The 13,991-nt window shown below is 42.8% G+C and overlaps 1 protein-coding gene across 1 annotated transcript in view; it reads right to left on the minus strand.

Moving 5' to 3' along the window:
• Window positions 1-13,991, minus strand: part of SGMS1 (sphingomyelin synthase 1) — a 36,928-nt gene that overhangs the window by 22,416 nt on the left and 521 nt on the right. The gene's annotated exons all lie outside the window — the stretch shown is intronic.

The following is a 13,991-nucleotide window of genomic DNA, read 5'->3' on the forward strand; positions in this document are numbered from 1 at the left end:
TACACACACACACACACACAAATCAAAACAGAAAGGGAAGTTTTGCCTAAGGAAACTGAGGACAGTCTTGTGACCGATGGTAACGTGGCTCTAAAATGCATACTCCAGCGTATTTTGCCAAACCAGCCATGCAGACTGGGAAAAAGAAAGCCAAATGAAACTACAGAGAAAAATAGAGCCTCACTGAAGGCTTAAATCAATTAATTGCCATATTTTTTTAGTATTTGAGTTTGTTACTGGACATGTATTAGACAACATCCAGACCACAACAGCTGCTTCCTCCAAACTGCCTTTCCCTGAGTTATGACTGAAGCAAAAGAAAACTGAGTTTACACGCTCAGAATCCCAGCCTAGAATAATGTTTCCATATTTCATTAGAATTTTATTTTTTATAGAATTTTTTATATTTATAGAATTTTAATTTCATTTTATTTCAAATACACTACTTTTGAAGTCCAGCACATCAGACCCACAGCAAAAAGACTCCAAGCCTCACAAGTTGAAATATAAATATCTATGTAACATCATGCAAGATGCTGTTCTCTGCATTTCAGCTGTTACTATTCATAAACCCACCCAAAAGACACACCATCAACATTATTAATTTTCAATGCTATTACCCTTGTAAAACAAAATAATTCCTGGGTTTGTCTATTAATTTAGTTTCATCTAACACACACTGATCCCTGGTCTGAAAGACAGAACACCACAAATATTCAAGATTATTTCTGGTATAAATAGTCCTAACCCAATTTTTGAACACATATTCCTCCTCTTTCCAGCAATATCTGTTCAGAGTTGTACCATAAATCAAATATTTAGATCTGGACAATGTATATCTGTATGAAGGAGAGGAAGACTCTTACTGCATATTTGGTCTAGAACAACCAGAAACCCAGGAAAGGCTAGAAAAAGTAAAAGAAAAAAAAAAAGAGGCATTTTTGATTGCAAATGAGTTATGGGTGTACAATCTTAATGATGGGAACTTGTCTTACTAAGACCAGATCTACCGAAAATTCGTATGAACTGCCCTAGCATCTTCCTTTTGTGGTTAACGCTACAAGCAAGAAAAATATCTCTCAGCTCACTTGCCAAACTTCAGCTATCTTCTTTACTCTCTTCGCCACCAATCGCATGGATGCCAAATCTCGCTGTTTGCAGTGGAGATCTGCCACTGTCAGTGTTCAGCTTGATGACAAAAACACGCTCACGTTCATTCAGCAAAATCCAGTGCGGCTGGAGAGACGAACCCTCTCCCCTCCCCAGTCCAGCCATCCAGCATCTCTTTTGAAAGCAAGAGTGCCAGAAAGGGATGGCAATTCAGACCAGCTCTGTTCTCTGCTCTAAGGGTCCCTATTTTTTTGCCTTTTACAGATAATTTCATGATTGTTGCTTGGTGTTTCAGGACTGCTGCTGCCGCCACCGAATGTGACACTTTAATGCTGCAACAAGCTCCAAATTTCAGAATTTGGACTTCAGAAACCCAAGATATTCCTCCCTCAGTGCTAAAAAGTAGCTTTATCTCTGTATCAGACTCCAGATCTTAACACCATCGACTATTCATACTCAGCTGCTCCAGATCTATGTTAGACATGCCATCCCTCCCATTGATTATCCTGTGACACTGGCAAATCCTACTTAAATCTTGCTTCTGACAACAATTTGGCATTGAACCCAAAGAACAGGTATGCACAAACGTCCTCCCCAAAACATTAAGTGTTCCTAACATTTTTAATTGCCAGATATTTTAAGAGCACAAAACAACATTGAAAACACGCTTGCTTCCACAATGACAGCGATGTACTAGCAGGTATCAGTCTGCTGGTATCTCCTGGCTAGTGTGTACTAGCAGGTATCAGTCAAACAATTTCCAAGACCACAAGCAGAATCACTTGAAATCATTACAGTGTGTTCAAAGTCTGCAAAATACTTTATGTTTTAAATATTCCTTTCAGCTTAAAGTTATGATCAACTACGTTCACAAATAAGGAGAGAGAAGGAAAGGTAAGAAACCTGTATCTTGCTATCTAACTGTTTTGGAAATTATGAATATTTCAATAACTGACTGAAAGCCTCAGAAGTAAGTTCCTTGTGCAGACATCCAATTACCTCTAAATTTTTTTCTAGTGACACACTTGAGGTATAGGAGATGTGTCTGTGCCATGTTGTCCTAACATCTTTATGGAGATGTCCATTAGCCACCCAGCAACTCTGGTTACGATCCCAGGGAGTATCTCAGGAAGGGTGGCTCTCGGCCATCCTTTCTTCTGCAGGTAGTGACTCCACTATCTGGCACACCAAACACGAAACACTAGATGACTGCGTGTTGTGGTTTAACCTCAGTCGGCAACTGAGCACCACACAGCCGCTTGCTTGCTCTCACACCCTGGTGGGATGGGGGAGAGAATTGGTGGAGTAAAAGTGAGAAAACTCATGGGTTGAGATAAAAATAGTTTAATAATTGAAATATAATAATAATAATAATAATAATAATAATAATAATAAACCAAGCAAGTGATGCACAGTGCAATTGCTCACCACCCGCCGACCGAGGCCCAGCCAGTCACTGAGCAGCAGCCCCTCACGGCCACCACACGGTATGGAATGTCCCTGTGGCCAGTTTGGGTCAGCTGTCCTGGCTGTGCCCCCTCCCAGCTTCTTGTGCCCCTCCAGCCTTCTCAGTCGGTAGAGCATGGGAAGCTGAAAAGTCCTTGACTAGTGTAAGCACTACTGAGTAACAACTAAAACATCGGTGTGTTATCAACATTGTTCTCATCCTAAATCAAAAACACAGCACTGTACCAGCTACCAGGAAGGAAATTAAGTCTATCCCAGCCGAAACCAGGACACTGCGTAACAGATTCACGCGCTGAACTGGTAGGTTTTGAATGTGTCAATTAAATCACTTCAGAAAGTAACCCGTAGTTCCAGCCAAACAAGAGAATCTCAGCTCAAGGTACTGGGTAAGTATGACTAGCTTGCATTCATGTAATGGAAATTAAGCTACATTTAAAAATAGTATTTAATGAAAACAATATTTCAGCTCACAAACTCCCCCACCTGGGGAACGCTATCACCCACTACCTACCCACAGCCCGTAAAACTGCAAAGTGACTCAAGACAGAGTGCAAAGCTCAGTCAGCAGTTTGTTCACACTTCACAAGCAGAAATAATTAAAAATACTTAAATCAGATGCCTCTTGAGATAGTTGTTCATGCGATACCTCTTCTTCTGCCACAGAAAGGATGAAGGGATCAGACCCAGCCTGCTATCATCAGCACATGATTGTCCAGCTGCTAGCACGAGTGTGCAGCCTCTAGCGAACTTTGCTTACTAGTCTAAACATTTCCTTTTAACTAAAAGAAGGCAAATCAAGCTGTACACTACGAACTGTATGATGCAATCCTCAAAATCTGTGTTTCCTTTCATTAAGTTGTACATTAGGCGGAAGGAGTTAACAGCTTGTAGCACAGCGCTAGATGTAATGACATTCCCACGATCCACCCCAACATAAGCATCCATGGACTACATCACAGCACGTACACTTTATCAAGCACGTAACAACTGTAGCTCCCTGTGGTGAACTGTGCGGTGCTTTCCATCCACTCGCTGCTCACAGCAAACAAATCAAATTGCTCAGATAATTTCAGTTGGTTTAGAAATTGAAAAGCCGTGTCCACCCTTGGAAAAAAAAAATTAAAATCAGCATTCCTTCCCAGAAAGTAGACATGTGAATTAACCATTTAATCAATTTCAGAGCCTGTCGCTCTGAAAGGATCACCGAGCTGCTTGCCTGCATAAACAAGACTGGGCTTCATAGCTCCTGTTACACAAATAGACTAACATGCAATAAGGAGAACAAGCCCAGCTCATTTACAGGAGCAAGAGAACTGCAGAAACCCAGCGGCACTATTCTCCTTCCAGCCACAGAAAGAGGAACCCAAATAAATTGCAGGGAAGGAGATGAGAGGGAGGGAGAGGAGGAAGGATTTAAATCTGCGGTCGTGTGGACACCGTAGCTTTCTGCGAGCAGATGGGTGAAGCTCAGATTAGCAAGGTATTAACAAAAGCAAGGCAGTAACGCTGATGAGGTGCAGCTCGAAAATAGCTGAACTCTGACCTGCCTTGCCGAGTGGAGAAAAGCTCCCCTTTCCCGGATGGATTGCTGTTGGCCACAAAGTCACGGCTCTGCTGACTGGTGGGAAAGGATGGGAGATTGCAAGAGAAGCGGAGCATGGTTGGAAAAAGCTGATGAGGCTGAAGCTAAAAGATGAATGGCAAAGTAGATAATGAAGCAGCAGCCACGCAGGAGAGCACAATACTCCTTTAAACCAACCTTCATCAGCAAGATGCAAAAGGCTCGCTGGGAATAAGCCCTTCCCGTAGGTAAATACCCAGAAGACGCACTCTCTAGAGATGTCCAGCAGGATGCAATATCCCTGCTGCGTACCTGAGTAAGCAAACAAAACAAGGGAATAATAATTACACTGATATTTCTAAAGTGCAAGGGCTCATCCGAGCAGTGGAGCAGTTAGGATGTTATGGTACTGCAGAAACTTATCTGATGAGGAGCCCTTGAGAGCAGGACACTGGAAAAACCCTATCCAGCCACCTCGTGCCAGGCTCCATGACTACGCAGTGCTCCCTCAAGGCCTGGGAAACGTATATATGCCTCCTAAATACATCAGTAAACAGAACATTTTAAGAGTACGAAACAAATAGGGGCCAACCTGACAAGGCTGCTGCTTTACCTACCCATCCTATGATCAGACTCACTCTACAGGACTATCCTTGAGCTGTGCTCTGACATGCATCTTTTAGGTAAATCCTAAGAACATCTTCAAGATCTTCTAAACCTGATAAAATATGGCATTTTAATAAGAGGCCATAAAAAAAAAATCTTCCACGTAGAAAGATCATGAAAATTCACCATCAGTCCTCCATGCCAGTGCTTCCCCTGCAAGCAACACAGAGCTGTTGAAATGACTACTGACGGGGAAAAAAAAGTACTATTTTGGAAACTTTAAGATCAAGTACTGTAAAGTGTTCATACCAAAAGATATTAAACCATCACAATAATTTGCATTTGGGGTTTGGGGTTTTTTTTGTTGTTGTTTGTTTTGGTGTTTTTTGTGGGGGTGAGGGTGGGGCTGCATTACCAGAGATTGCACAGAACATAAATACACATGAAATTTGCTTTTAAAAGCAAGTATATTATTATCCATCCTTAGGCACTCCAAAACCTTTTCATTGGGTCTGAAAATACCTACATTCACAAATATTTAATGTAGGCAAAGGGATAAAAGTACCGTGGCAGAAATCCTGATGAAATACGCAGCTCACCCTACGTAGCACCACAACAGCACTGAAAAAAAGTGTCTTCTTATAGGTTTTATTTCACATCATTAGTGAAACAATGTAGGGACTTGATTTAATTTGATCCTGAAACAAACTTGTGCTGGTCTGAATCAGGTCTTGGGAAGCCAAATTACAAAAGCCTGACCTCACAGCAATGGCCCAGGAGTAAAAACAGCATCTCCCATCAACTACAGGCAAACAGCAAACAACGGCTGGCACACGAACCAGCCCGGTCCAGCCGCAGCATGTGCACATGGGTAACACAGCCTGTCTCATCCCAGCTGAAATGCAAGACATGCCATGCACGTCACCATGTGAATTACGATTTAAGGGGAAAAAAGCTGGTCTTGGACCAGAAAAGCCAGCAGTTACAGGACAGCACAAGGATATCATGTTGCTATCTGTTACAGGGATTTCTTGCCCTCCCCAGAGGGCACAACGTGATCTGCAAGAGATGGGTTGTCAACAGCAGGGCTGAAGGATCTCCTCACTTTCTGGAGGAGTAACGAGGAAGGATCAATATTTAGAAAGACCCTGAGAAAAAGTGGTACAGCCACCAGGGAGGGGAGCACCACACACACAGCACCAGCCCCAAAAATCAGGAAACTTGCATTTCCTTAGTTCACTAAAAGCTAGTTTTTGCCAAGTAACCAATTTCCTTACACTCTTCATTAAGTAAAATATGAAGGGCAGGCAGAGACGTAAAATATAAACGCATACACTTCCATAAGCAACAGGTCCTGTTATTTTATATGCTGCATAAATCATTGAGGACAATGGGACTTATGTCCCCTAATGGGGGGCACAGAATTCAGGGTCAGTTATCAGGCAAGGAAGTTTTATATTAACAAGTGTTGCATTTATATTTGCCTTCGTGATCCACACTGCCTAGAAATAGCAGAAACAGCTTTGGTTCATGAATTATTTAGTCAGGCCAAATGGGTGAAAGGCAGAATCAAACCTCAAGACAAACATCAGATGATTTTGGTGTGGATCTCCACCAAATATAAAACTTGCAATGGGATGGCAGGACACTCACCAGTTCGGTAATTAAACCAGAATGGCTGAAACGATCCTTCTGTCAGATTTCTCTGCAAAGCTGCCTGAAGATATGACAGTAGTTATGAATTGCCCTATTGAAACTCATTGCTGTATCTGTTTTCCAGCACTTTGCCACGCACATGAGCGCAAACACAATGTCTTTACAGTTTCAAGTGTTAGCAGTTAGAAGTATTGCTGTGGCAAATTTTCCTGGGGAAGAGTAATAGCTACCTATGGAAGACTTGCCCCTAATCACTGGCTTTTTTTTTTTTTCCCTTAAATTTTTTTATTTAAGGCAGCTGACTGACAAATAATACTGTTGCAGTGCTCATGTTTACAATGCACAACATCTTTCTTTACTCGTATTTGCAAAATTTGACTCAAAAGGCACAGCAGCTTTCAAACAACTGGCAGCTGGCACCTCAAAGTTCAGTCATGAAAACTAACTGTGTATCTAGTTGAAAACTGCCTTTCATCTTGAGAATTAGGATATGGTCTAAAATATTTTAAGACAGGACAGGACACGCAAAGCGCCAAGACAGCGGTGCTCGAGTCTTTAAGGGACTCCATACTACCCTTTCCCACCATACAGGACTATAAAGCTCAACAGGTCCCTGCCGAATCTCCAGAAATAGCAGGTCTGCCCCAAGCACGGGGAAAACCCAAAGCCACGCATCAACTCGCAGCTGCCTCCTCCCCTGATTACTCAGAGGTTCAACAGAACTGAAAGTCATCTTCATACCCAAAGTGATTTCTGAATATAAAAATCACTTCTGCTTACTTACTTTCAAAGGTACTTATAGACAGGAGTTCCCCCCTATTTCAAAGCTCTGCATAAAGCTGGATTTATTGATGCAGACCCATGATTCATCAGGAGAGCAAGCTGTAGGAGACAAACTGTATTATGCTGGAATCTAGCAAAATCAGGAAGAAAAAACTGTATTATGCTGGAATCTAGCAAAATCAGGAAGAAAAAAAAATAATCAGGAAGAAAAATCAGGAGTATTCATCCCAAACTGAGACCTAGACAAAAAACAGTATGGGTGTTAGTGCCCTCTGTAGCTTTTTTTATTCCTTATTTTTCTTTTCATCATCAGCAGCGTCCGGCTCTTTCATCCCTCCTTTCCCCCCATCCTCAGCAGCTTGTTTCAGCCCCGAGTGTCAGACCCTCCCCAGCCGAGCGGCACACACTCCAGATTAAAGGTCAACAGGCTTAGGAGAAAATGGAGAGGCTGCTAAAACCAGGGCAGTGCAAAACTGTCACCCAGAACAGAAGGCAGAATATTTTAGATAACTTTGTGACAGACGGGCAGCAGTGCCGGCAGCCCAATGAGCCCCGGCAGCCTCCTCGTCCTCCTCCCCCCTTCCAACGGTTTTTAAAAGGAGAATCAGTCTGAAAGGATCCCGAGAACTGTAAATAAATTATGGCCCTGTTCATCAATTAGCTCAGGCTGCACTGAAATGAAAGCCACAGTGGGCTCTGTAATCACTCAAAATAAACTCCTCTGACAGGATCACTCTCGTGCTGATGGCTCAATTATGCCTGGGAAGACCGTTACAGAACATTAAACATTAACAAAAGTCTGAGCCTGCGTTACTTTTCTCCCAGATAAATCTAATTCAGTAACTGAGTGCTTTTAGCTTAAGTAACCCTGAATTATTGGATCAATTCTTTTCCCACCTTTCCCTCACAAGTTGCAAAAGCCAGGCCACCGCATACAGGGAAAATGTTTGTAAATAGTCCCTTTGCTAGATAGTTATATTTTTATTATACAGGGAAGATATTTTTATCATTTAAAAATATATACGGTTTGGGAGAGGGTTGTTTATGTAAATTTAGTATCTCAGAAATCAAAACGGGGCAAACTGTTCTCCTGGGTTATAAGTGTTTACTCTAGCCTCCCTAGAAGAGCTTCTTTATTTCTCTAAAATTCAGTCCCTAGCAAACAGTTCCACAGCTTGTATTTTCTGAAAGTGCAAGAACCGTGAAGATGAAGAAACTCTAACACAGCAGAAAGTTGCTTTCATTTCTCATTTTGCATTTGCAATATATTATTTGCTTTTCATAGCTTCAAGTTTAACAGGACCAGAGATACCTCACGATCTGAAGCATCTCTCCATTCTCTCTCATAAAACAATAAAGTTTCTTGAGGCTTGCCCAGGTCAGATCTTTGCTGTTCTAACCTAAGTACAACATGCAAATGCATTGCGGAGGGCTGAACAATGCCAGGACTTCACTGCAGATTTAGGTAGGGTGTGACTAGTTTAGAACAGACAAACCAATGTCCCCAAAGAAAAGCACATGGCTGAGATTAAAAGAGAAAATTTCAAAACACAAAAGGAATTAGAAATAATAAGGAAAAAACCCAGAGAGCTGGGAAGACTAAGAAACTGAAATAAAAAGTTGCACCAAAACTAACTAGCTGGTGGTCTTCCTGCTAAATCCTCCTCATCCTCGATGCTTAATACTCACCAATCCCAAAGCATAAGCTTCCCCAGTATAAATAAATTGGATTTAACTGGGTTCAATTTCACATTTTTTAAAAATTAATGAAGTATAATAGTGTCAACATTCTTACTAGTGAAAAATCTACCTGACCGCTAAAGTGATCTTTTAAATTTACAAGAAAACAGTGCTATACGTATCACTGGGACCAATGAACTTTTACTCCTGGTTATGAAAAGCAGCCCAGTAACAAGGAAGAAAGCATGCTGAAGCATTTTGAAACTTAACTGAGTAAAACTAGCTGCTTGTCTTCAGGATTCTTGTCCAGAGGCTGAAAGAGTAACTTCAATTCTTAAATTCGTTTTTAAAACACAGAATAATTCCAGTTTCACAAACCAAGAGGTAAAATTTGACTCAATACCGAATTCCACCGAGCTCTAGATATGCTTATATCTACAGTCCCTTGAAAAGAATAAATGCTGTTTGTCTTCAAGTAATTTGTCCAGGGAAAGTGTTATGTTACAGGTTTTCTGAACTAAATATTATATAGCTAAACATTATTTAGTTACACTGAACTAATTCCTGTTTTACCTCCACCATGTCCTGCACAGGGAATACTTGGTACAGCGCGCTTGCTGGTTTTTAGGATCCATCTAGGATGGATATCCAGGATATCTGAAATGCCCCTGGATATTTCCCTTCTTCATTTGGCACTGAACTGGATGGTTCACTGGTTATTGACATGTGGCTGGGAGTGTTACAACAACAGGAGCTCATCTGAACCAAGGAGCAGCTTGAGAAATCACGCTGTTCTCAAGACTGACAAAAAGTTAAAAAAAGAAAGCAAACAAAAATAAACCCAAACCCCTAAAACCAAAGACAAAAAAAAGCATCAGGAAACAAACTTTTCAGCCTTTATTTTAGGAAAGGCAACAGAAAATATATCCCGACAAAGTTACAAGGAACAGTGATAACCATGAGGAACAGCGATAAACACCAAGTGAAGAGTTGCTGACAAAACACTGTTTAATGGCCACTTCCTAAAAGCAATGCTTAAAAAGCTTGCCATTTACAAAGCACACAATATATTTACCTTGGCTTGTCTGGTGACTACCTTTCTCCTGACACATCACATGCTTATTGCAAAATAAAGTCTCTTATAAAAGAGTAATATTATAACCAAGCAAGACCTTTACATTTGGTAAGTGAAACTAAGGCCCCAGTACTTTTTATGTGTTTTTTTTCCAACTACTCAAACTCTCCCTATAAACTATCAGAACATGTATGATTCAAACAACAAAGTAAATCTCCTTAACACTCTGCTCTGAACTTGGGTAGACTAACCTGAATTAGCTCAGCCCCAGCTAGAAATGGCAGCGTGCATGCTGTAGCTCTGATTTTAAACCCGAGCTGAGCACGCAGGAGAGCTGGCGTTACCGATGCGAAGCGCTGGAGCTGCTCACCTGAATTCAGCTCCAGCCCCTGTGCACCTGAACTCGGGTTACCTGCGCCAGCAGAGTTCGACAAGCCTTTTCTCAGAAGAATCCCCTCCCTCCCGCCTTGTATCCCCACCCGCCTCCCTTGTGCTTGGGTGACTGCATGGCAGAAAAATTGCTCTTTTCCTGGTTTTCTGCTGGGCTGGGCAGCAGAACCAGCTGGCTGCGCAGTCACACAAGCATAAGCAAGTCCTTCCCCTTTTGGTGGCAGCAGCGAGTTGTCAGAGCAGCTCGGCTGTATGTTGAAACCATACGTCAAGTTTCCTAATCTGCCTTTCTATTTTTAACCAGTCATTTCCCCCACCTTCTCTGCCACGCAGACAGCTGCAGAAAGCAGCTGGAGACAACCAGGTGCTCCATCAGGCCAATTTTCCTGGCAAAAAATCATCCACAGGCTGGTGGCAAGTGCAAAAGGGGCAGCAGAGACACTCTCAAACTACCCTGAACCCAGGTAGCTACTCAAGGTAGCTGAGAGGGAAGGGGACTGCCTTCCTTTTCCCTGTCGCCCATGGCCATGACAGCTCTTACTGAATATGGAGTGTGGTGACCTGGTTGTCCAAAGGACTGCCGCTCTCCTGGCTCACGTAAACCAGCTGAGATCCTAATCAGCACCTCTTGTCCCTAAACACTCAAAGGAGAAAGGCTTAAGCAAAGATTTAGAGCGTGGACCCACTTCTGCACTTAGCTGCCCAGGTCGGCTCTCCCAGGACAGAGATGGAGGGACCACTCCTGCCTTCTGCAAGCCAGCATTACCAGTTGATACAGCACTTGAGAGCTCTTGCTGGGATGTCTCCAGTACAGAGACCTCCTTTGACAAACACGTCTCTTGGGGAAAGGTTTGGATTCATCTTCTCTAGTTTTGGATACCTCCTCCTTCAGGCACTTGGTATCAGGTGTAACACAGACATACAGCTAACCCTGAATTCTCTCCTCACACAGTAGAACAGCTTTTAAAAGCTCAGCTTTAAAAAGGCAATGTGCAGCCACCCTGTAAAGTTAGCCAAGCAAAAAGGGCACTTTCCTGAGCAGAAAGAGCAGTTTTGAGCTTTTGCAGGCAGATGGAAACCTGGGGGCGCAGAGCTCAGGCTGTGCAAGGCATTGAGCCACATGGAATGGCATGAAACAGGTTTTTTGGCTTTGGGTTTGTTTTTTTTTTAAAGCGAGGTCCAGGTTTCTGAGCTGTGGTCTCAAAGGTCTTATTAGAATCAGGCATCTCCAGTGAGAACACTGAAAACGTCCTTGTAGGACCAGGAAGACCTTTGACATAAGACAGCCTGACTGAGAGCTCAGCACCTAAAACACACACAGCTTGTGGAGGGCAAGACACAACTCCAACGCTGATTCAGGAAGCTTAAGAGTTAGCTGGAGGTTTTGAGTCATGCTCTTAGATGTGGGCAACTAGAATAGCTTAAGCCCTACTTGAGTTAAGCCCTTTTTCTCTTGTTCAAACAACAGCTGCAACATCGCAAAATGAGGCTACTTTTGCTATTCTCCATATAACGTGTTTTCATATGCTACATATTATCTATACTTCAAGTTACTTCCACAAAATAGTCTTATTGCAAACGCAATCAATCAAACCTTAAAGTAAATGCAGACAGGACTCTACAGATTATAAGTATCAAATGCCTCGGAGAAATCAGATTTTTACATGCCTATAGAAACAAAAGTCAGGCAAAACAGAAGTCTGGTGTGGATTTAAGCACACCAAGACCCACAGCAGATCTTCCCAGCTCAAGCAGATTTGAATCACAGGATCCCAGGAAACAAAGCTGCTGAGAAAACCAGCCGATCAGCCATAAACCCATTTAAAATTAAGTTTCAGTAATGGAGTTACCGTATTTACAGGTAGGTAAGTGGCAAAAACTGATATGATTCAGCAATTGCCACGCTGCTGCTGTGGCCAGGGGAGAGAAACCCCACCATGAACGCAATGGCCCGCATCCACATGCAGCACAGGTGGTAGGCAGGTCTGAGAACCTGTTTCCCACTACACGCTCCAGCAACAGCCCAGAAAAGCACACTGCTCTTGTCAGTTTGTGGATAACCACACGTCTTAGTCACCGTTTTCTGCAAAACTCGTCCTGGCCTCGAGTTACTTCAATGAAGAATTGAAACACTGATTCCCCCCCACCCAAAACTGCTTCAGAGCACAAGTTTCTTGGTCACATGAAATAAAAGCATTATCCACCAGCATGACAGCAATGCACAAGCTGATCCCACCAAGCAGCCTGGCATGCTGTGTTTTCCCCCTCTGCCTTAGTTGGAACCGCTGTCTTAGGAAAGCACTTCATTCTTTGTGCATGGGGAGGAGGTCCTCTCTCACGCTTAATCCACTGGACTACATCACTTTATTAACCAGTACAGAAAGCATGACGGCTGCACACACCCATGCACGAAACCAAGATCTGCAAGTAACTTCACTTCTTACCTCCTGGAAAAAGGGAGTTTCAGGGGTGAGAAACCTCTTTAGCAGCTTTTACAATCACTGGGACCATGTGTTAATGATTTACCTGACAGTGCCATAAGCAGGTATTTGATAAGAGCGTGTTTTGTTATGGTCTGCCTTCCTGCCTTCGTCTGCATAACCAAATCAACTCACAAATGAAGTAGGCATGGTATTACTTGACAAGACCAGAAGAAATTAAAGCTCCTCTAAGCTTGCTTACCCCATCCTGCTTTAAAAAAAATTTTTTTTAAATACATATACACATGCACATATATACACGCACAGACTAAAAAACAATGCCTGGAGTAGCTCTTCTGTGTGTATACATATGTGTGTATACATACACAAATACATATAAAAACACACACACAGATGACCTACTGCAGGCACAGGTTTTTTAGTTTCTTCCCCAAAAGTTGAGTAAAAAAAGTTGTTCAACTATAAATCTATTAGAAAGTTTCCAGATTAAAGCACGCAGTTCAGAAGAGGTTTACGACAAGAAGAGAAGGCAGCTATGCCAGAAATGCACAAATAGGATCACACACCGTGAAAAGACTCAGCCGCGTATCTAAGACACAGCTTACAGATAAAGTTGTATTCGTCTTTCTGAAGCACGTTCAGCTCACCAAGAGGATTTCTGTGGTTTCCCCATGACTCACTGTGTTCCTCTATACACTCAGGGCCACCCTCCTCTACAACTGAAGCATTCACGTTTTTGGGCGGTGGGTGACACCGTGACACACGCGGAGCGGCACAGTTCCATGGCACAGCCTCTTCCTATGTACAGCTGCTAAAAAAACTCACATAAAGTCTAAAATACATTCTTGCTCTTACTGTTTCATATAAACGCTCACTGCAATTGCCCTGAGGATATTTGGCAGCAATTAAGGTGGGGGGTTAGGGGTGGAGAGAGGTGCCCAGGATGGCAAAAGGGACAGCAGCTTGTCCCTGACTTTTAGTTTGTGCAAGCAAGCACTGCTGCCATGCCGCATAACTCTTGATTACCTTGAACCGGTGTGCTGCAAACAAAACCTCCAAACCTAGAAACCATGGAGAGACTCCACTGTGCCTCAACGTCCAGCCGTGGCAACAGATGAACCCGTTTCATGGAAACATGCTGGACCCTGGACACAATCGGGGGGACAAGACAGGGTACTCACCAGCCGGATAACTGCTGCCCCAGTTGCTGCTGGCAGCCTGG

The sequence above is a fragment of the Pygoscelis adeliae genome, unplaced genomic scaffold (assembly GCF_000699105.1).
Source record: "Pygoscelis adeliae isolate BGI_AS28 unplaced genomic scaffold, ASM69910v1 Scaffold139, whole genome shotgun sequence".
Classification (NCBI taxonomy): domain Eukaryota; kingdom Metazoa; phylum Chordata; class Aves; order Sphenisciformes; family Spheniscidae; genus Pygoscelis; species Pygoscelis adeliae.